The sequence below is a fragment of the Rhinopithecus bieti genome, unplaced genomic scaffold (genome assembly GCF_001698545.2).
Source record: "Rhinopithecus bieti isolate Rb0 unplaced genomic scaffold, ASM169854v2 scaffold_26603, whole genome shotgun sequence".
Classification (NCBI taxonomy): Eukaryota; Metazoa; Chordata; class Mammalia; order Primates; family Cercopithecidae; genus Rhinopithecus; species Rhinopithecus bieti.
In genome coordinates, this window is record NW_016812252.1 from 1,391,779 (window position 1) to 1,416,901 (window position 25,123).

A 25,123-nucleotide genomic window follows, 5' to 3' on the forward strand; every position below is an offset into this window, starting at 1 on the left:
GAAGAAAATGCTATTTAAAACAAGTTATTTCAAAATGTGTAAGCTTATAAGTAGGTGACTATTTGTAATAAATTATGTAAACTATGGAAAACTTACAACAAAATTAATTTGAAGAGTATTTAATTAAATAAATATCTGGGTCCGGCGCGGTGGCTCACGCCTGTAATCCCAGCACTTTGGGAGGCCGAGGCTGGCAGATTACAAGGTCAGGAGATCGAGACCATCCTGGCTAACATGGTGAAACCCCGTCTTTACCAAAAATTACAGAAAATTAGCCGGGTGTGATGGCGGGCGCCTGTAGTCCCAGCTACTCGGGAGGCTGAGGCAGAAGAACTGGTGGTAACCGCTCACGCGGGAGGCGGAGCTTGCCAGTGAGCTGGGATTGATCGCTCACTGCAATCCAGCCTGGCGCAACAGAGCAAGAACTCTGTCTCAAAAATAAATAAATAAATAAATAAATAAATAAATATCTGTGGCAGATTGTGAAACTGGCCACAATTCTCTACCCCTACCTGTATATGTACTTTTGCATTGTGACTTTGCAGTTCCTCCCATTAAGAGTTAGAGTCTATTTCTCCAACCTTAGAATCTGGGCACCTTCTGTGACTGCTTTGGCCGGGAGAATGTAGCAGATGTGACATTGTATTCTGAGTCTAGGTCTTCAGTGACTTTATAGCTTCCTCTTTCCCTCTTGGAACCATGTCATGCTGTCATATGAACAAGGTAGGGCTAGTCTACTGGATGATGAGAAGTGCGTGACCCAGTTTTCTCGTTTCTCCCAGCTGATAGCCAGTCAGTTGTTCGAAGAGCTGCCTAACTGACTGGAGGCCAGCTGCAAACATAACAGTGAGCCCGGTCAAAACTGGAAGAATCATATAACTGGGCCTAGCACAAATTGCCAATTCACAGAATCATGGACTGAATAAATGGTTGTTTAAGCCCCAAGTTTTGGGGCCATTTATTATATAGCGAAAGTACCTGATATAATAATATTAATAATAATGCTAAATAATTGCATTATCATTATTTTACTATCATAAAAAGCATCATAATGATAACCCAAATTATTTAGTATATCCTGAAAGTAACATGATTATAGCTTGTAGTAGTTTTCAGCTTTTCATTTCACACTCCTTAGTTCTCTAGTATCTAGAATCAGTTCAGAGGCTTCCATTTAATCACCAATACACACACATACCTGTTTAAAACAGAGTTTAGGTCTGACTTCTCCAATTGCTGTGGCTCCCAATCTCTAATTATCAGCACACTATGGCCCTGGATCAATATTTATTCCTTAGCTCTCCACCTAGATATTCATCATGTCTGGTTCCTTGTATCAATGAGGGTCCAGTCAGAAAAACAGAACCATATAAGTTGTTTTTACGGATGGAATTTAATATGGGGAATTGGGTACACAACTATTGAAGGACTTGAAGGCAAACAAGGGAACACTGCAGGAAGAAGCCACATACTCCAAGGACTAGAGAACAAGGCAGGAGGGGTTGAATCTATTGGAACCTAGAGGAGGTTGTGGAGGAGCACTGTGGAGCTGAGACTCTCTCTTCTGAGGAGAGGGTACTGCCTGGACAGTGCTGATACACCCATAGGGATGCAGTGACAGTATTTCTGGGAATGCTGAAAGAAGACAGAAATTGGAACCTACTGGTCCTAAAACCAACTGCTGCTTCAAGAGGAAGAGCCATTGGTGGCTCATACTAATAGGAACAGCAAGCAAGCAAGAAGGAACAAATCCCGTCAACCGCCCCCTGCCTTTCAGCCTCCCTCTGGAGTTCCTCTTGATAGAACCTAACAGGAATCATTCAGCTTGCAAAGAAAAGTTGTGGTTTCTAGAGTTCCAGCAGCAGCATCAAAGAATAGAGTACAGAAGGGTCAGTTTAGAGTTGAGATACTACGGCTTAATAATTGTCACTTCCCATCTTTATCTTGAAGACTCCTTGAACATGGTTTTCTTCTTTTCTTTAAGTGCCCACCTTAGAGATCCTGGACTTGAAGCAGCAGACACTTGAAACACAAAGTAACATAGTTTGGATGCTTGTTTTCTTCAAATCTCATGTTGAAATGTAACCCTCAATGTTGGAGGTGGGGCCTAGTGGGAGCTGTTGGATCTTGGGGGTGGATCCCTCATGAAGAGCTTGGTGCCACACCCTTGGTAATGAGTGAGTTTTCACTGTATGAGTTCACATGAGAGCAAGTTTGTTTCAAGGAGCCTGGCATCTCCTCCTCTCTCTTGCTCCCTGTTTTGCCATGTGACATGCCTGCTCCCTGTTTCACCTTCTGCCATGGGTAAAATCTTCCTGATGCCTCACCAGAAGCTGAACAGATACTGGTGCTATACTTGTACAGCCTTCAGAACTGTGAGCCAAACAAACTTCTTTTATTTATAAATTACCATGTCTTAGGTGTTCTTTTATAGCAATTTAAAATGAACTAATACACAAAGTTAATGCTTTAACAACTTTTGGTTAAATAAATGAATATGAGGCTGTAAAGTTATTTTAATACCTCCTTTGTTTTAGATGCTGTATTGAGCACTTTTTGTTTTTCTTCTTTAATATTCTCATTTGATATTCACATGAGGAGGAAGATAATAATTTTCCATTCTTGTGTCGGTGTCCAGTTAGAAAAACAGAAATCTACCTAAGTATTTTAACTAGAGAGAATTTAATATATAAAAGGACTACAAAATGGAAAGGTCTGGAGAAATAAAAGGAAAAGGTGATGGTACCCAGAGCTCATCAGTTTGCACTCACTGCTGAGACTGACCGAGCTCCACTGCTGCACCTCTGCACCTGTGTGATGGGCAGAACCAGCCCTACTGCTGCTGAGCAGGAAGCCTGGATGCCCCTCCCTATTCTCTTGCTACAGCAACTGCCTTGGCTGTGGAAACCGCTGTCACTATTGCAGGAATTTGTAGTCACCTACTGTGCAGCTGTAGCAGTCAGCACTATTTTAGAAAACTGCAATCACCTGAAGTAGCCTACAGTTCCATTGTGGTTATTGCTGGATCCAGAAGCAGAAAAACAGCTTTGGCCTTCCATCTGTCTTCTAAATCTCTAGAGAGTGCCTCTCTTTGGTGGACTTTAAAAGAAGTCATCTGGTAAGGGAGTTTGGGAAATGTAGTTTTGAAGCTTCTGGCCTTGGCAATGTAAAGAATAGTATAGAAGAACAACTGTGGGGCTGAGACCAAAGATAATATCTGGAATGGTTTCCCCTTTTGTCTACTCACATCTGTATATGTTCTACTCTCATGAACTTTTATCAACAACATCAACGAATTTGTGCTTCCATTTAATACAACGCAATTATCCCTTGCACAAAGATACTTTTACCCTCTTCCTAAAGGAAAAATATAAAGACCAATTGGTTAACCATCTCTAGTATGTATCTCAATTGGTCCAATCCATTATTTTTTCATCTTCCTTGCTCTAACAGCTATATAATCCATTTCCATATGTATATTACTTGGAGTTTTGCCAATATAGAGAACAAAATATTGCAATTGTTTGGTAAATAAAGGCATATTCTTCAAGGCCAGATTTTAAACTTTTGCCCTGAGGGTTGCTGGGATTTGATTCTGGTTGTGGATATGGAGGTCATGAGAGGTGGAAGGAGTGAATCTTGAGAAGAATCAGTATCCCCTTGTAGGGCAACTTCCATGGATGAAGTTATTAACAGGGTCTTCTTGTAAGAGAAGACTATCATGTCTTCCCAGGGTGGGAAAGAGAGACCGCTCTTACTAGCAAGAGGGCTTAGGTGATCAGGAGTTCCTTAGATTTGAATAAAGTCATCTTGATGGTTCCATTCCAATTCTCAGGATTCCACTCCTTCCAAATCAATCCTAGACTCCCACATAAAAGATCCGATGAGTTCATGAATTCAGATTCATTGTAATTGTCCAATCTGTGGGATACAATTTTGGATCATATCAGTCATATGGCTAAAAAGATAAGAGAATTCTTTAGTGCCATCACAGAAGCTTTCAGGTTCTGTGACTAGACTTTGAGTTGAGAGATTAAAGTTCTAAACCTGTCATTTCCTTTCTGTAAGCTCTCCAGGAAAACCAGAAACAGCCATTCCACCTCTTCATCTTGTAGTCATTGCTCCCAGCGTCACCCTCACCCCACGGTTACAGTAATCATTGCCATTATTACGACACCTCTTAATTATCCTCTGGGGCCTCTAAGGCATTGCTGCTGTCCTGCTGCTCCCACATCCAGACTCAGAAGCAGAAAAAAATGACGCTCTTTGCCAGTTGCTTTTAAATCTCCCTTCAGTCTTTCTCACTGGCAGAGACTAACCCATATCTAGCTGGCATCAGAGGCTGAAAAATGTAGTTTTTAAGCTTACTGGTTTGGCAGTAGTGAGCAGAACAAGGACAAGCACTGGAGTATAAGTCAGTGGGTTATTATTATACCCATTTTAAAGATAAGGAAACAGGTTAAAGAGCTTAAATAACCTGCCCAGTTTTGAGATGTTACAAAACTTGCTTGAGGCTAGACAACTAATATACTGCAGAAAAATTTGTGGTCTTTCCACTGCATGTTATGTTCCCAGGAACCAATTGTCAGACAGTCTTAAGAATAACAAGATGCTGGAATTTGAGCATTTCCAGCTTTCTCATTTCATTTTAGATTCAGCAACCATTGCTCCCAACTGATTTGGAGATATGGATTGGCCTCCTTGCCATCATTAAAGGTTCAAATTATGCAGGCATAAAGAAAATGCAGCAGTCCATTAAGAGGCAACCATAGTATAGTGGTAAAAGCCACAAATTGCTTGGTTTTGTAACTCGGCTCCATCACTTATTAGTTGTCTATCCTCAAGCAAGTTTTGTAACATCTCAGTCCCTCAGTTTTCTCAACTGTATAATAGTGATAATAACACTCCCTGTCTCACGTAGTTGGTGTGAGGAATAAGTGAGTTAATCCATGTAGAGTTTATAGAACAGTGCCTGGTTCAGATAAAAAGCTAGTTATTTTATTTAGTTGCATTTGACTACTAAGAGGCTCCTAAAAATAAAGCATTATCTTCCATGTTTTTTCCAAACCAATTGTGTCTACTTAGAACTCTCAAGAGATATGGATGCAAAAAATCTCCTAAAAAATAAAAGGCAAGGGAGGACCTAGGTGTTTCAAAGAAAAAGGGAGCATTGAAGAAAAGGAGGCCTGGAATGAGGGTGAATGTCCCTCATGGGGTGAGGGAATCAGGAGGCCAGCTACAGCTGTGGTCTGAGGCCATATTTTGTGACCAGCCAGGGGTAGAAGAACCAAGAACACTGCCTACTTCCTGGGCAACAAAGAGGGCTTAGGCATTGGGCACTGTAAGAAAGCAAAAGAATACAGTGTTTTAATAGGAAGTGAAGCCACACCCCTCAGGGATCCTGGGCAAGGTGCAGTCTGAAATATGAGGCTGGGTAAACTGGTTGACCTCTAAAACATATCCCCAGGTTGTGTACGACTGAACTCTGTTCTGAGTGATAGCTGCTGTTATTTATTCCTTATTCCTTCTTTCTCTTATTCAACAACTATTTGTGAAGCAATAACATATATGTGAAACTGTGTTGGGCCCTGAGGGCTAAAGAGACCCGTATAGGTTGTTTGCATTCTGTTAGGTCAGTGCCTCTTAGTTGTAACTTCAAAAACCTCACATCTCTGAACCTTTAGGCTAATACCCAAGATGAATATTGATAAGTATTTGAAAAGAATAATAACTTTCATTCATCAAGCTGCTTCTCTGTGTCCAGCCCACTTTATGAACATCTCACTGAATTCACATGATTATCCCATGAAATAGATTCTAATATTGTACCTTTTTACAGATAAGAAAGCTGACATGTGGAGAGGTTAGATAATTTTCTCCATCACACAGGAAGGTTCTGAATGGGGATTCTGATTTCCCCTAAGAGATACAAGGGAAAACCTGATTTTCTTAAGACATACTTTCTAAGGAATCCCTGTCTTCAAGGTGATAGTGGAAAAAGTATTCTTCAAGGAATCTCTGTTTTCAAGAGGTGTAGCAGAGAAAGGAGTGAAGTCTAGTTACTGAGACGTTTTTCATAATTACTTGGGTAGTTTACTAATGAAGAAAGAACTAGGCAGTACTTCATTATCCAGTGGAGCTCTTAGTGTCTTGGAGGGGTTTGGTCTGAATAATGTGTGTGTGTGTGTGTGTGTGTGTGTGTGTGTCTGTGTGTGTGTGAAGAATGAGAAAATATCTGAATATGATGCTGTAACTGCTCCCCTGGAAAGTCTGGTGGTATCTGCTTCCAACTCAGTAGAAAACCTAAAATGCACCAAACTTGCTGGAAAGGGACAGAGCACAGCAGAATTTGGCCCAAACCCTAGTCCTAGGTGAAGGGATGCTATTCTCCGCTGGTCTTAAGTCTCTTTTATTATTCATGGTACCTGTCTGATTGCATAGATAGGGTTAGGAAGGTCCGTGCAGCATTAATATGTTGAATTGGGTGATGGCATGGGCTGGAGATAGAACCCGTCACACCACAGTGATTCTTATTGAGGGAGCTTGATTTGATATTAATATTAATTTGATGCTTCCTCCCATCTTCAAGAAATTTGTCCTACCTAGATAGGAGAATGCCTGAATGCTAGCCCCATGCAAAGCAGCAATATATGTTGAGTGTTGTGCTGGGGGTAGGGGAGCTGGTAGCAAGGATAGGAAGGATTAGGATTATCTACAATGTTCAGTGTGAGGCTCTACCATGGATATTTTGGAAGGTGTGTATAAAGCCCTTCGTGGGAGTTTAATAAGTTCCACATTTTGGCCCAAATGTCTAGTGCCCATGTATGTTTATCTATTCAAAAGCATAAAAGCCAGTACTTAGGAAAGGGACATGGCCACAGAGTTATCATCACCACTTCTCAACCTTTACTCCAGTTTAAACAATGATCCTTAACCTGACTGCACAAGATAATCATCTGGGAAGCTTTTAAAATAATTGTGCATGCCTGGGCCCCAGACCGGTGTCTTAGTCTGGTTTCTGTTGCTTATAACAGACTACCTGAAACTGGGTAATTTATAAAGGAAAGAAATTCATTTCTTGCAGTTACAGAGGCCAAGAAGTCCAAGGTTGAGGGGTCGCATCTGATGAGGGCTTTCTTGCTGGTGGGACTCTCTATAAAGTATCAAGGCAGCATAGAACTGTAAGGGGGCTGAGTGTGCTACCTCAGGTCTCTCTACCTCTTCTTATAAAGCCACTCATCCCACTTGATGACAACCCATTGATTCATTAACCCACTTATCCTTTAATCCATGAATAGGTTAATCCATTCACGGGGCATAGCCCTCATGACCCAACCATCTTGTAAATGCCCCACCTCTCAATACTGCCACATTGGGGATTAAGTTTCAACATGAGTTTTGCAGGGGACAAATATGCAAACCATAGCACCCAGGTTTATTGAGTCAGAATCTCTGAGATTAGGCCTGAGCACAGGTGGGTTAAAAACAACTCTCCACATGATTTGAATCTCCATTTAGAATTTTAAAAAACCAGGATACTCTGTCTTTGAAACCTCTTCAAATGAAGCAAAAGGGATGAGACTTCAAGGACCATGTACCCTCTAAAATCCTCCCCACCCCATCCCCATCCTCCCAAGGCTACAGAGATGGCTCTTCTGGGCAGGCATGAAAAGCATGCACGAAAAGCAGGCTTCAAGCCTAGTTCTGGGTAACTTCTCTATTTCACATGCTACTTGAATACACATCAGAATCACCAGAAAACTTGTGAAAACACAGATCTCTGGGCCCTACCCTGTAGTTTCTAAATTAAGTGGGTCTGGAATGGCACCTGAGAAGGTGCTTTTCTAATCAGTTCCATGTGATGCTGAAGCTGATGCTGATAATCTAAAGACCACACTCAGAACCACCGACAAATACAGATGAAAGTTCTAGCCAGTACAAAGATCTGTGTGAATGCTAAATAACTTCTCTAACTAGCTTTTTCTTTTAAAATTTATTTTTTATTTTTTTTGAGATGGAGTATCACTCTGTCACATAGGCTGGAGTGCAGTGGTGCGATTTTGGCTCACTGCAACCTCTGCCTCCTGGGTTCAGCGAGTTTCCTGCCTCAGCCTCCCTGGTAGCTGGGATCGCAGGTGCATGCCACTATGCCAGGCTAATTTTTTGTATTTTTAGTAGAGATGGGGTTTCACCATATTGGTCAGGCTGGTCTCGAACTCCTGACCTCAGGTAATCCGCCCGCCTCTGCCTCCCAAAGTGCTGGGATTACAGGCATGAGACACTGCAGCTGGTCTCTAACTGGCTTTTCTTGTGGATGACATTTTGTTTTCATCTGGCTGTTGATACACCACCTGAGCTTAGTGCAACATTTCTTGTGCTCAGGCAATGAATGGGCTTATGATTTTGAGCCTGACTGTCAGAAGTTGCACCAGTGTTTGTGATGGTAGACACAGCCCAGTGTCCTGGATCCAGGTAAGCTTCGTCTCAGGTTACACTAGAAAATGGCAGTTGCAGGAATCTGGGGGCCTGTTTAGAAACATGCTTTGCTACTGAAATAATAAACCAAAACCTTGTGCTTGAACTGAAAAGTTGCTACTAGAGTGTGAGGAAAGGTAGAACTGTGTTTCTTCACATCCCTAGGATGGATCCTGGGGTAGAGTGGGCACTCAGTAATGGTTTGCTGAAGGAGGGTGCCCCCATGTGCACCTCTCAGGCCAAAGCCTAGCCTTGTCCACACTCCTGGGCTCAGCTGAGATTAAACAGAGCCAGTCTCTATTGGAACTGGAAAGTCAACAAGTCCTTCATGAGTGCTACCATTGTCTGATTCCCCTTTCCTTTCAGCAGTTCTAGGCATTTCTGCAACCCTCCCCCGCTGCCATTTCCCAACAGTTATATGAGACCATGTGTGTTGTTCTAGCCAATGGTATGTTAGGGGTGACCTGAGTTATATTTCTAGGCTGAGGCAGTGAAAAGCCTGGAAGAGCCATGGGTGTTTGCTCAGGCTCTTCTCTCCTGTCCTAGTGAGTGTGAAGGAGGTCTTGTATTGAGATGGTCAAGCCTCAAAATGGAAGCAGTCTGGATGCTGGGTCACTACACGTTGGATAGCTGCCCTGGAGAGTTGCCTTGACCCACGTGAATGAGAATAGAATTTGTGTGTTCTTGATCCTGAGATGTAGTTTTGTTTTAGGTCTTGAGATTTTGAGTCCCCATTGCCTTGCCTTCTGCATTTTTGATTCAACCTGAAGTTCAATCGGTCACACTTCTTGAATGCTCCACGAAAAACAGAAAACAATGGAAAATAATCATTTGTTTTCTTGTGTAAGGACTGCTTGCATTTGAGGATGAATGAGGCTCAATGTGTTGCATCTCCCTCTAGACATTTGTATATTGTATACTCTATCCCACTCTATCCCTATAATTAGAGGGAGTGAGAATGGGGAGAGGGAAACGAATAAGGAGGAAGAGAAAGATGGGAAAGATACGGAAAGAGACTTTCTTTGGATTTAAAACTAGTTATTAGTGATCATGTGGACCTGTAGAGAGAGATTTAGAGGGATGAGGAAGTTTCATAGTACCCTTGATATTTGATATACTTACTTGTAAGGGTTGCCTTGAAGGCAAACTTTTTCTTGGCAGGATTGTTATAAAAATAAAAAAGGATGCCATATTTGAAGCAAAACCAGTACGTATTTGTTTCCTTCACCCCAATCTTGCAAGATAGACAGCTACTAACCAGATTTTATAAATGAAGTCACTTTGTCTAGAAAGGGGAAGTATCTTGTTCAAGTTAACAGCTCACAAGTGGCAGAGCCAGGACTCCCATCAGGGTCTGTCCACCTCCATGTGTATCACATTTCCAGTGCTCCATGTTGGCAGAGTTTGCTCATTTTCAGACATAACCTAAAAGCCTCCATACATATCAACCTGCCTTCCATTTTTAGAAGGGGATGAAGCTGGCATGTCTTTCCTGAAGTTCAGAGCCTGCTTTACCTTAGCACAAGCTCTCAGATTCCACCCTTTAGCTTCTCCTTTGACTGCCACCTTGTCTTCGCTACTAACCCAGAATGCACCAGGGCAAGCTCACCTCCCTTCCAGACCAAGCCCATCTCTGCAACCCAAAGCTCCAGCCTCCAGGATTCCTGAGGGAAGACTCCTATACCTAGCACACCGGAATGGGGTTTAGGTAATGCAAGAGATGCTGAGGGGACACTGGAGCTCCCTTACCCCCAGGTTACTTCTGGCATGAGCAACCTCATCTAATTCCCTTGATACACTGTGCAAACACTATTGTCTTCCCTCTGTGCTGTGCAGTCAAATATACTTGAGAGCACTGCCCTGGAACACATTCTACCTGCTGAGAGGAAAAGCTGCTAGAAAAAGAGGCTGTGATCTGAGGAGAAAGGAGATAAATGGGTGAATAATGGGTATAAAGTTTTTGTAAATAACCCTAACCCTAACCCTAACCCTATACATAACTATAAGTGCTTACGTTATAAGGAGTGTATATAATGACCCCATTTGTGATTTGCGTTGTGTGTCTGTTAAATTAATAGCATTTTGAATTGCTTTCCATTAGTATTTAAAAGATTTACCATGTTCCCTTTTTGTGCCTTTAACATTTTTTTTAAAATTTTCCATAAGTTATTGGGGTACAGGGGGTATTTGGTTACACGAGTAAGTTCTTTAGTGGTGATTTGTGAGATTTTTGTGCACCCATCACCCGAGCAGTATACACTGCACCCTATTTGTAGCCTTTTATCTCTCGCCCCCCTCCCACCCTTTGCCCCATGTTCCTTTATAAATGGCTGCATGTAGTTCATCCTACGCATGTACTATAATTTAGTTAACTAATCCCTTATTGATGGATGTTTAGGTTGTTGTGGTTCTTTTGCTATTGTAAATAATCTTGTAGTGAACATCCCTACATATAGGATTCTCTTTCTTTTCCTTTTTTTTTTTTTTTTGTGCATATTTGTGAGTATAGCCAGAGGATAAATTTGAGAAATGTAATTGCTAGGTCAAAATGTATGGTCTTTTAAAATTTAAATAGTTATCGCTAAATTTAGAGGCTTTAAAATGTACATAGTCAACTTTGTTAGTCTCTTTTTCCATTATGGTTTATGGGTTTTGTGCCATGCTTAGAATGGCCTTCCCTCTACAAAAAAATCCTTCTTTCTAGTGCTTTTATGGTTTTATCTTTTTAATGTTTAAATCTTTGCTCCATCTGGAATTCAAGTTAATGTAAGGAGTGAAATAGAGATCAGGCTTTATTTTTTCCCAAATGGCTAGCCAGTTGTCCCAACACTGTTTACTGAAAAATTCATCTTTCTCTTACTGATTTGAAATGCTGCTTTTATCAGGTACAAAACTTCCACGTGTGTTGGGTCTATTTTTTTTTCAATTCTCTGCTCTGTTACATTAACTCTTCTGTCAAATCCTTTGTGAGTTTTAATTGGTGCAGTTTGATTATGTATTTTAATATGTGGTTGACTTAATCTCTGTCATTACTTTTCCTTTTCTGATATTTTCTGGCTATTTTTATTTATTAATTTTATCATTAAACTTACATACGATTTCATTGAATAAAAAATGCTGCAGGTATTTTGATTGGGATGACACTCAGTGTAGAGATCCACTTAGGAAGAATGAGCATCATTCATTAATCTTTCCATTCTTAGGAATATACTCTTTAAAAAAAAAAAAAACTTAGTCATGTCATTCTTTATTGTTATTATTTATTTATTTATTTATTTATTTTTACAGTTTTTTTTTTCTTTTTTCTTTTTCTTTCAACTTTCATTTGAAGCTCTGGGATACATGTGGAGGATGTGCAGGCTTGTTACATAGGTAAACCTGTGCCATGGTGGTTTGCTGCACAAATCAACCCATCACCTTGGTATTAAGCCCAGCATCCATTAACTATTCTTCCTGATGCTCTCCCTCCCCCTGACCAGGCCCCAGTGTGTGTTGTTTCCCCTGCCACGTGTCCGTGTGTTCTCATCATTCAGCTCCCACTTATGAGTGAGAACATGCAGTGTTTGGTTTTCTGTCCCTGTGTTAGTTTGCTGAGGATAATGGCTGCCAGCTCCATCCATGTCTCTGGAAAAGACATACTTTCATTCCTTTTTGTGGCTGCATAGTATTCCATGATGTATATGTACCACATTTTCTTTATTGAGTCTATCATTGATGGGCATGTGGGTTGATTCCATGTCTTTGCTATTGTGAACAGTAGTCCTTTGTATTTATTAAATTTTTTTTGTTGCCTTTCTTCAGAAATAAGTATAAGTATTTTCCTCATTTTGATCTTTCACACTTATTTCAAAGTTTATTCCTTTTTGAAGAGATGGGAGTAAAAGGATGATTTTGGTTGTAATATTAAATGCAATACTTTTAAAATATATTTTGTAACTGATTGAATACAGAAAATTACTTTTAAACTTTGCAGCCATTTATCTTACTAAATTCTATGTTTCTAATATTTTCAGTTGATTCTCTTGGCTTTTTCATGTACACAATCATAGCACTTAAAATAGTGGTACTGTGTCTGTTCCAACAGGAAGTCTTCTAGTACTTTGACATTAAACATAAAGCTAGCTTTTGAAGTATGTGTTTATGTGTGCACATATATATTGGTATACACATATATGTGCACATTTATTTATATATGTGCAAGCATGTCTGCACATTAATCAAGTTAAAGAAATTTTTATCTGTTTACATTTTGCTACAAATTTTTATTGTAATTCATATTAAATTTTGTCAAAGGTTTTCTTTACATCTATCAAGATGATCACATTATTCTTTTCATTTGATCTATTAATATAATGAATTATATGAAAATGTTATTTTCTAATCTTTAACCTTTCTTGCATTCCTGAATGAATTCTACTTTTCCATGGGTTGTTCATGTAAAAAATTATTATATTTGATTTGCTTATATTTTATTTAAGATGTGCTTATCACATCTATAGACTAATTAGCCTGTATTTTCTTTTTGTGCTATCTTAGGCAGGCTTTGACAAATATTTTTCTAGTTCCTTTATTAAAATGAGTTTGACAGCATAGCTGGGCTGGAAATGAAAGTACACACCTGGGTGAAGCAAGGAAGTTGATGTTCAGGTTTAGGGAGTGACATGTTTAGACAACAGGAGCCTGATATGTGTGTGTGTGTTGTATTTCCTTTTTTTTTTTGAAACAGAGGTTTACTCTTTTTGCCCAGGCTGGAGTGCAGTGGTGCAATCTCAGCTCACTGCAACCTCCGCTTCCCAGGTTCAAGCGATTCTCCTGCCTCAGTCTCCCAAGTAGCTGGGGTTACAGGCGCACGTCACCATGCTCAACTAATTTGGCATTTTTAGTAGAGACAGGGTTTCACCATGTTGGCCAGGCTGGTCTTGAACTCCTGACCTCAGGTGACCACCTGCTTTGGTAATCCCAAAGTGCTGGGATTACAGGTGTGAGCCACAGCACCTGGCCTGTGTGTTGTATTTCTTGTGAAGGAGGTAGGACATAAATTAGCTGAACTGAGGTCTCCAAACCTCTCTTTAATTCACCTTTCTATCAGTGAAAACCAGTTTGAGCTTGTATCCTCAAATTCATGAGTAAATTGTTCATTTACTTTTGAATGATAATAGGTACGCCTGTAGTTATGTATTAAGAAAGTTCAAGAGAAGTCTTTAAATACTTATCAAAGGAATTTAAATTTTATAAAGTATTACATCATGTTTCCTATGACTTAAATACCACTCAAGAAATTATAGATTTTTTTCTAATATGTTAGTGTTAGGTACCAGCTAAAATTATAATATGCTCCTGAGGCAAGGTCTATTTTAAATAATAATGAGTGTAAAATTAATATTATAAATAGTCTTTTTCACAATTTCGAGTTTACTTTTTTTTTTGTTTTTGAGACAGAGTCTTGCTCAGACGGAGTCTGACTCACTGCAACCTCTGCCTCTTGGGTTCAAGCAATTCTCCTGCCTCAGCCTTCCGAGTAGTTGGGACTACAGTCTCCCGCCACTATGCCTAGCTCATTTTTGTATTTTTAGTAGAGATGGGGTTTCATCATTTTGGCCAGGCTGGTCTCGAACTCCTGACCTCAGGTGATCCACCTGCCTCGGCCTCCCAAAGTACTAGGATTACAGGCATGAGTCACAGCGCCTGGCCATTTCAACTTTATTTTTAATGCCAGCTTCATGTCAGATCTGGTCAGCTTGCCACCCTATGACCTAGGCATACAGGGCCCACCTTTTCATTTTCTCATTGCTCACATGTGCTTGCATCATTAGTAACTAGGATCTAGTTCATAATTCTATTTACCTGGGAATATGTGAACACAAAACAGCTAAAGTTTCCAGTGAAGATGTCACTGTCGACCCCATGGGGGACTCATTAGGGAACTGTGAGATCCCTATACGACAAGTGGACCAGCAAGGGTGACAGTGTCAACCTATACATTAAAAGTCTATTTTTTTCTTATATTTTCAGATTCAAGTTAACTATAGATTATCAATAATTCATATTGAATTTATCTATTGAGATAATCTATGTAAAAATTCTAACATTTTTTTCCATTACACAGGAGAATCTGTATCCTGCCTTCCCCATTTTGGAGAAGCTCAGGAGACCTAGTGAACCAGTCAGGAGGCCTGATAGAGGGCAGCAGGGGTGCCAGAGGCTGGAGGCCAGTGGGTGGCTGTGCATCTAGGAGAACAGACGTGTACGATGGGCAGCAGGTGGCAGATGGAGCTGAAAAGACTGGAGAGTGAGTGGGCTGTGACGAGTTCCAGATTTTTTATCAGATTTGAGGGGGGTGGGAGTGGGGATGCCTATCACAGAGGGTAGGGACAAAACAGGAAGAGTTTGTGAGGCAGATGATGACTTTGGGGGGCACCTAGTTTGCTCTGTTCATTGGGCTGGTAGACGTGGGGATCTGTAACTTGGGAGACAGGTCAGGAGCGGTCTGGGCTGGAGTGGGAAATTTGGGGTCCTCTGCATACAGTTGGTACTTGAATCCCTGTGGATGGATGAGCGCACCCAGGGAGGTATAAGCAGTCAGTGCTCTGGGTACAACTGTGGTTAAGGGCAGGGAAGAAAATGCCCGTGAAGCAGGTATGAAGAGTGGCTGGCACTCTCTCCTGACCTTGTGAAATGTTTGAGCAACTTGGCTGACCTAGCCCTTTCCACATGCCCTGAAGTAGCGAGCCCGTCACTGGCCCCTCAGTTCCCATCACAGGAGTGTGAAGCGACTGAGCCAGATATGTGGCCTGTGCAGGCCTGGGCAGACAGTCACAGCTTACAGAAGCTCCATCCTCTTCGGGCCAGGGAGGGCCATCCCATGAACATGCCAGAGTACTTCAGAGAGAGCTGCACCTGGGCTCCCTCCTCCTTCTGACAACTCTATTTTGTTGGCACCACACATAAATGTGACATTACGAGGAAAATTGGGGTCCCATGACAATTGCTCCTTCAGAGGCTTTACGTTTTTAAAAAACATGCATAAGCTGTACAGTGACCATGGGGTCTGAAATGGTAGGTTCTAATTTGCAAAAGGGGAAGATACTACCTAATAGTTACAAGGCTAGGCTTTAGACGCAGGTTGCCTGGGTTTACCTTCAGGCCCTGCCATTTACTACCTATAAAGGTTTGGGCAAATTAGTTAACTTCCCCAAGCCTCAGCTTTCTCATCTGTAAAACAGAAACCATAATTTGTTGTGAGGTTTCAAAAAGAAGATCCATTTAAAGCTCTTAGTATGTACTAACTGCTCAATCAATGTTAGCTGGTTTTATGCCAGTGTGAGGATGACCTAAAGACAGCACGGTCAGGCTGGTCAGAGGGGCATCAGGAAGGGGGACTGGCTTCTGGCCAGAGCTGGAGGGTTCTCATCCCAGGATCCCTGGGGTTGATAAGGTCAGGGAAATGTGGCCACCTATGTTTAGTGAATTATCACTTCCCAGATATGTGCGCCTGTTTCTTCCAAACACCCAAGGCTGCTCAATAGCTAAGTTGCTATTTGCATTTTCTGATTCAGTTAATGAAATAGTTCATAGTTTTACAATAACTTCATAAAAAGCTACTATTTTATTTGTTCATTTGATTAACAACTAGTATTATACTTTCTAAGCAAATGAAAGAGAGAAAAATTAGGGGTGGCTTGGGCTCTTTGTGGAATGACAAGAGACACTGATATTTCATGCTTGAAATAATTCTATATATCTATTCTTACAGTAAGTAAGGCTAAGAGCCATCAGGTGTCAGAAATTAAATAATTGTGGAGGAAAACTCAAAATTGAGAATAGGACTTGTGTGGTAGCTCATGCCTGTAATCATATAATAACTACGTATCTTACTTTGGGAGGCCAAGACAGGAGGCTGAGACAGGAGGATTGACTAAACCCAGAAGTTCAAGACCAGCCTGGGAAACATGGGGAGACACCATCTCTACAAAATAAATAAATAAATAAATAAATATATAAATAAAGCTGGGCAGGGTAGTGTGTGACTGTGGTCCCAGCTACTTCAGAGGCTGAGGCAGGAGGATTGCTTGAGCCCAGGAGGTCAAGGATGCAGTGAGCTGTGATTGAGCCACTGCACTCCAGCCTGGGTGACAGAGTAAGACCGCTGTTTCAACAACAGCAACAACAACAACAACAACAACAACAACAACAACAACAACAACTGGGAGTATTCGAATATGAGTTGATTTTTTAAAATCTAAATGGGGAAGGCTGGTATTTTGAAATTTCTGTGGTAAAGGACATTACCACTGATTACAGAACAACAGGACTCTAATGGTAGCATAGCCTGAATATACTGTTCGTGAAAATCTTTTGTAAGCTCTTCATGGTCACTGTATAATTTTTCCTATGTATTTTTTTATTGTGGTAAAATACGTGGAATATAAAACTTCCACTTTAACAATTTTAAAATGTATAATTCAGCAGCGTTAAGTACATTCACACTGTTACCTCTATTTAATCCAGAATGTTTCCATCACCCTAAAGGAAGCCCCATAGCCATTGAGCAGTCACTACTCATTCCACCCTCCCCTCTGCCCCTGCTAACCACTAATCTATTGTCTGTCTCTATGATTTGCCTATTCTGGATATTTCCTATACATGGAATCATATAATGACTACATATTTTAAAAATATGAATAACAGTCTTTTTATTAAAGGTGAAGGGTTAGATGTGGAGAATTATGCACTCTCCCTCCTAAGAGTCTGTTAAATAAATATAATATATAAACCAACAAGGTCACAGGGATTGGTAGAGAAGACATCAGTGATAGGAAACTTAATTTTGGATGCTGGAAGGTAAATAGAAAAGCAGAGAGGGAAACCATCGCCTGAAGTGTGGATTGAACAGACAGCCAATTTGCCCTCAGGATCCTGGGGAGTAACTGGGAGGTGCCATTTAAGAAGTGATGAGGCACAGGGCTGAAGACAGGGGACTAACACTAAAGATGAACTCACATCAGTCAACCCTAGTCTTCCATCACCCACCACCTCATCTGCAGAATGTCAGTGATCAGGTGTCCACTCCATCATGTGGCTCAGAGGTTTTTCTCTGGATGGTCCTGCGTGTTGACAACTCGGGGTGCCCCAGCAGCCCTGCCTGCTCAGTCTAAAGCAGGGCTCACCAGTCAGCAAGCCTTACCTAGTGACCTTCAGCTTACAATCATTTCTTACGGCCACATTGGTATAAATAGACAATAAAGACTCAATAAGCATTTGAAGAAGGCTTCCAGCAGGAAAAAAATAAAACTATACAAAAAGAATGCCAAATCTGAATAAGAGGGATAATCTAGGGAACTGAAAGACAAAACCAAAGCTTTAAAAACCAACAAAAATGAATCAGTATCCAAATTAGTATTTTCATTGGTATCCTCAAAAAATTAGGGAAAGATAGCTATAGCTCTTAGAAATTAAAAAGATTATTGCAAAATAAAAAATTAAATATATGTTAGAAGATAAAATGGAGACAATCTCCTATAAAGGAGAGAAGACAGTGAGATAAAAAATAAAAAATATATAGAGGATCTGATCCAGGAGGCCTAACATCTGATCAGTAGTTATTCAAAAGAAACCCCAGAGAGAAGGGAAGGGAAAAAATTATTTTAAAAATACAGAAAATGTTCCAGAGCTGAGGGATACATGTGGAAACTTTTATTTAAGATGCACTAAGTATCCAAAATAATTAATTTTAAGAGGGCTGACATTAATCACTTTTATCATGAATTTTCAGAAACTCAGGGATAAAAGACAATCCTAAAAGCTTCCAGAGCAGAAAGAAAAAGAACATGTACAAAAAACAAGAATCAAAATGACGATAAACTCCTCAACATCAGCACTGTATATTAGAATGCAATGGCGCACTTTGGGAGGCCAAGGTGGGTAGATAACTTGAGCTGAGGAGTTCAAGACCAGCCTGGCCAACAAAAACCCTATCCCTACTAAAAATACAAAAATTAGCCAGGAGTGGTAGCCTGTGCCTGTAATCCCAGGTACTCAGAAGGCTAAGGGCTAAGTCATGAGAATCGCTTGAACCCCGGGAGGCAGAGATTGTGCCACTGCACTCCAGCCAGGGTGACAGAACGAGACCCTGACTCAGAAAGAAGAAGAAGAAGAAAAAAAAGAATACAATGGTGCAGTGTCTTCAAAAATGTGAAGGCAAATTATTTTCAACCTAGAATTCTACATTCATCAAACTACCAATCAAACGTGAGGAGAAAAGTAACGGCATTTTATTACATGCAAAGTTACAGATACTTTCTCCTCTGAGATGTGCTTGAGTAAAACTAGATGTGAAACAAGACGAGAGTAGTAACTGCATGCAGGAGGATGGCAGTCAACCCAGTACAGCAGTGTAGGGACTTTCCAGGAGCGCACCTGTGCGGCAGGTCCAGAGTGTACTTGGTGTAGATTGGAGAGGGACATCTTGGGAGGGGGTCTTCTGGAAAGAGGGGACTCAATGAAATACCTGATATTATTATGTAAACACATGCTGTGGGTATGCTAATAACAGAAAGACAGCAGGAAATGAGTAAGGCAATGAAACACCAGACAAGACAAAACACTATACAAGAGAAGAAATGTAGTCATGCACCTTCCTTTGCTTTGGAGAGAACACGTTTACTGTGTCATAATGATGTAAGCTACCTATTATTGATTTAACAAAAATGGTGAAATAACTATATTAGGAGGACATGGATGGGTGAGGAGGGGACAGCCTAAGAAAGTTAAATATCCATTAATCTTAACACCATAATCAATAGATAATGTTGACAGTGAATAAATCAAGAAATAGTGGTAGAAACACATTATCTGGAAATGTAGAAGTAACTAGTAGAAAAAATAGCTTAAAGAAGTAAAAAAAAAAAAAAAGCTGATGTTGGGGAAACAGAAATGAGGATGGAGGTGGCTAGCATAAAGGGCCATTGTTTCCTTTTTGATAAAGCGCTATGTTTTGAAAACATGCATGTATTACATTGATGAGAAAATAAAGCAAATAATAAAAAATCAACTCAAGCTGAGGTGTGAGAAAGACAATATGTGAATGGCATTTAAAAGCCAATTTATTTGTGATTAAGACAGCTATGCTATATGACTCTAGACAATTTTTTAAAATTTCAAATCCTATGACAAACGAAAAATGGCTTCCTTAGAAAAGAAGATGAACTTGCACCCAGCAGAAATGAGCTTCTATCCATTTCCAGAAGAAAATTCATTGCTCATTATGAGAATACATATAGGGTGTCTCTATGAACCTACAACCTGGGTTGTTAAAATTTAACAATTTTAAAACTTTACAAAGACCATGAAAAGCCTTTATAATGCTGTAAATTCCAACCTGGGTGGAGGCATGAGGTCCATACAAATTCTGGCTTCCTTCAACTTGAAGTAACTCAGCATGTAAATCCTCAGGAATCAAGATGAATTCTAAAAGTGAAATACTTCCACTTGTGTAGAAAAAGCAGTTGAGCAGCATGTAGGTCGGTAAGAAAGAGATTCTAAATTCCACTCAGCATGTGCATACACCGGAAAAGGGGTATGGTTCCAGTGTGGACCCAGTATGGTCCAGAAAAGGGGTTGGGGCTGATATAAGGACACATATATGTGGTTGGCCAGGGAGTAGGAAAGAGACCTAAACTCCCATCTCTCATAGTGAGAGCTCAAGAAATTACCATCTTTGATAGAGAGTAGTCAACAAACAATGCCTAAAAATGAAAAACCATAAATGAGCAATATAGATATGTTATTTAGAAACATAGAGGTAAATCCTAAAATAATCAAATAATCAGTCTCCAAGAAATTGTAGGGGCTGAGTAAATTGGGCAGGAGTAAATGTTCCTGTTTGCCAGAGGAGCCCTTCTTGGCTCTGAAATGCCATGGACATCACAAGGTGTATCAGTCAGCTGTAGCTGCCATAACAAAATTCCATAGACTGGGTGACTTAAACAACAGAAATTTGTTTCTCACGGTTCTGAAGAATGGAGTCCAAGATCAAGGTAATGACAGGTTCAGTTTCTCCTGAGATCTCTGTCCTTGTCTTGCAGATGGCTGTCTTCTCTCTATGTCTTCACATAGCCTTATCTGTGTGCAGAGGCTCCCTGGTGTATCTTCCTCTTCTGATGAGAATGACAGTCTTATTGGATTAGGGCCCCATCCTTATGCTCTCACTTAATCTTAATTACCTCTTAAAAGTTCCTTTCTCCAAATACAGTCACATTGGGGTTTAGGGCTTCAATATATGAGTTTTGGGGAGACTCAATTCAGCTCATAACACAAGAGATCGGGAAAGACTTGTACTATTCTAGAATAACTTCTGTTTGACTCCAATGGGAACCAAATGACCAAATGGCCCTTCTTCAGAGCTTCCTACTGAAGAACTTGCATTAGCCAAGCCTAGAATCATCCATGAAGCTGTGCACTGGAAACTACAACTCTTGATGACAATGTTTGTCAACAACCTCAGGCTTCCATGGAGAAGAGCCCTCTAGAGAGGGATATTGCATGATGGTGTCAGAGTGTGAATACATGAGACACACAATCAGATGTACTTCTGAAAGAGCACATCCAATATCCCGAATGAGTGAATGTATCAAGGCATGGGAAACTGACTGAAGCAGAGTTTTCTGTTTTTGCTTTCCACAGATGGAATCTCCAAGCTGCATCACACTTCTGAAGTCTGAGGAGGAACCTCTCCTTCTCCGGTTCCTGTGAAGACAAATGGATCTTGGATAGGAATACCTGGGCACCTGCTTGGTGACCAGAGGTTGTGCAGGAAAGGAAAAGTATTCTTATTGTATTCTATGGCTTGGCTGTAATAATGTAAACATGGAATATTAATTTCACCAAAACTAAGATTAATTCTAGTGGAAGGCTCATGGCTGAGAAGGGTACATATATATGGTTGGCCAGGGAGTAGGAAAGAGACCTAAACCCCCATCTCTCATAGTGAGAGGTCAATAAATTATCGTCTTTGATAGAGAGTAGTCAACAAATAATGCCTAAAAATGAAAAATCATGAATCATCATTATAGATATGTTATTTAGAAACATAGAGGTAAATCCTAAAATAATCAGTGAAAATAGGAAAACATGGTTGCCTGTGGGAAGGGGGAAGAAACAGATGAGGGAAAACCCGCTGTTTTGTTTTATTTTATTAATTTTTTTAGAGATAGTATCTTACTATGTTTCCTAGGCTGGTCTCAAACTCCTGGCCTCAAACTGTCTTCCTGCTTCAGCTTCCTGAGTAGCTGGAATTACAGGCATGAATCACCACACCTGGTTTGTTTTAGTTTATTTTTTAAACAACATACATTATAGGAGTAGCTGAAACTTTATATTTTGGGCATGTATTAGTTTGATTAAAAATAAACCAATGAAATTGTAAGGGGAAAAATGAAGGGAAAATAAATCATGCTGACCCAATTCCATTTATTTTAAGATGACTATATAGAAATAGGTAATAGTCACAGGCAAAACAGTACTGTCAGTAATAGCAATAACAGTAAGATAACACGCATCAGTTAATACTTTGGTAAGAAAGTTCATTTATTTGATAAGTATTTATTGAGCATCCAGTGTGTGCCAGGCCATGGTAATCATAATAGTTGAGATTTCTGCTCTCTTAGATTTTCTATTCTACTGGGGCAGACAGAAAAGTGCATAAATAATCAAATAAATAAGATTAGTTTTTACAATGTTCAGTGTTTTGAGGAAAATAAAGGATAGCGGAGTGGAGAGTAACTGGGAGAAATGATTATTCAGAATGGATGGTCAGGGAAGGCCTCTTTAAAGAAGGAAGGTTTCAGCTCAGACCTGAGCAATGAAGAGGCAGCCATGGGAGAGGCAGAGGTAACATGCTCTGAGCTCAGAACATACAAAGGCCCTGAGGTAGGAACACACTTGGTGTGTTTGAGGAATAGCCAGGAAGCCAATGGGACTGGTTGTTAGTGAGTGGTGGGGGAAGGGAGCCTTGCGATGGGTATATGAAGCAGGCAGAAACCAAATCCTGCTGGGCCTCGTAGGTGCTTGTAAAGAGATTTCTTTCCAAGTTTGATGGGAAGCAACTGGAGGATTTTCAGCAAAGTAGTATTAGTATCTGATTTTTTTCTTTTAAAAAATGAGTCTGATTGCTGGGGCTGGATTCGGGCAGAGGATGGAAACAGGAGGCAAGCATGGGACAGGAAGTTAAACACTTGAGCCGAATTCCCGGGTGGGATGAAGACTGTGGAGGTAGAAACCAGTAGGCACATTTGGGCTGAGAATCTTGGTTTAAGTGGAGCTCCAACAGGCAACTAAAAGGCCAGTGGGGAACCTTGGAGGGAGAGAGGTAGAAGGAAGGCATTCTACTCCTGTAGCCAGTCTCCCCAAATTCCCAGGCTCCCTTTGACATATGTGAACAGACGCTCTGGTCAGGGGCCGCTGAGGGACCTGAGTGATTATGCAGGAAATAAAGACTTGCCAAATTGCTTTAAACTCAGCCTGTCTCCATCCCGGCTTTCACCACACTTGACGTAAACGTGTAACTGAGCTTGTAAATAACTGTGCTTGGAGGCAGAGCTGGGAATTAACGCCCCTCTAGACAGCTATTCAGAGGCTGAGAGAATAGGGCCCACTCGCTGTAATGCTATGCATTAAAAAGCACTTATGCTGCTAAAACCAGCATTAGAATTGCACATAAACATTGCTGTCATACTCTCAATGGGACTCTGGAGTCCAAGTGGGACTCTAAGAATCTGCAGAGGGGAGAAAAGCCATCTCAGGCAGTGTGATGATCTCTCCCCAACAGCCCAGCGAGCAACATCGCCTCTTTTCTGTGGAGAATCCCTTCCATAAATGGGGATAAAAATGAGCTTATTTCCAAGCCAAGATTAAACTGGGTCCATACTGCATGGAGATGATAGGCTTCTGAGAGAAGAGAAATGAAACCAAGCCAAGAAAGCATATCCATCCAGAGGTGGCAGAAGCGATGGTCCAGGTGTTCTTAGGAGTTACCTGAACCTCCAAGCACAGTGCCTGACACATAGCAAGTTGTGAATGAATGAATGAATGAATGTGAGATCCATACATTCCCAAAGTGTAGTCTTAACAATATTTTATTTATTTAATTTCTGTTTAAGAATTAAATAAACCTGCTGGGACAAATATCCAGAAATAGCCTTAGGGGTTATATTTGGGCAGCTTGCACTCACTCAGAAATTTGTGCTGCATACACAGTGCATCCATCCCATCCCAGTAATTCATCCCCTAATGTGATCTGAAGTCTAGAATTATCCATGGCTGAACAAAAGGAAATTAGTCAAGATTAAGTAGTCATCTGGAGAATATATCCAGTGGACCACAGTCCATCCTAAAGAAAATAATTGCTGGGATTAGCTGGCTGTTCAGATAATTGTCAACTCTCAATTTTACTTGGTTCCTAAAGAAGTGAAAAGAGATATTTCTAAAATCTCAAGTGCCCCGCTGGGAGGGGAAAGACGTTGGATAAGAATGCTGCTCTGGGCCGGGCGTGGTGGCTCAAGCCTGTAATCCCAGCACTTTGGGAGGCCGAGACGGGCGGATCACGAGGTCAGGAGATCGAGACCATCCTGGCTAACATGGTGAAACCCCGTCTCTACTAAAAAATACAAAAAACTAGCCGGGCGAGGTGGCGGGCGCCTGTAGTCCCAGCTACTTGGGAGGCTGAGGCAGGAGAATGGCGTAAACCCGGGAGGCGGAGCTTGCAGTGAGCTGAGATCTGGCCACTGCACTCCAGCCTGGGCGACAGAGCGAGACTCTGTCTCAAAAAAAAAAAAAAAAAAAAAAAAAAAAGAATGCTGCCCTGGTGTGAGGCCAGCCTTTATGCAGTGTGTCTCATTCCCCATCTATCAGAAGGAATCAAATTAGTACCAGTCTTGCATGGATGCTACAAGGATAACTAAATCAATATGTAAGGACACTCTACCTCAGGCCCAACATATGCAAAGCTTCTCATGGAAGAGAAAAAAAATAATTAAAAACAAACAAACAAACAAACAAAATCCCTCTGAAACCCTAAAGCAGATGTCCCAGAATTTAGTACTAAAGAGTCCTTCACTGGACTTTATTGACCATTAGCACCATGTTGATTCTTATTTAATATGCAGTTATCAGTATTAAATGTATTAAAAATGTACTTATCATTCTGCAACAAAACAACATACACCAAGAAAGTTTGGACCTTAAAGGAAAGGTATAATGTTCACTGGGAAAGAGATGGTAAGCTCTACCAAAAATCAGACATAAATGTATCCAACCTTTTACAATGAGAAGGTGTTTATGTTCTGTTTGTATATCTAAAAGAGATACAGAAGTAAAAAGGAGAAAATGAGAGAGCAGATTATACTGGCCTTTGGCAATAGTCATCAAGACATGGTTAAGTTATGTTTCTGGTCCTTCTTTCCTAAATACAAGACTTTTCAGAAATTTGTAGGACTTTTCAGTAATTTGGCTATTAAAATGTGAAAAATCAAAAAGTTTTAGGAATCTCTGTGGAGTTCTGGAAATGTTCTATATTGTGATCTACAGTGGCAGTTACATAGGTATATACTTACATAAAAATATTGACCTATTTAAGATTTTTGCACTTACTTTA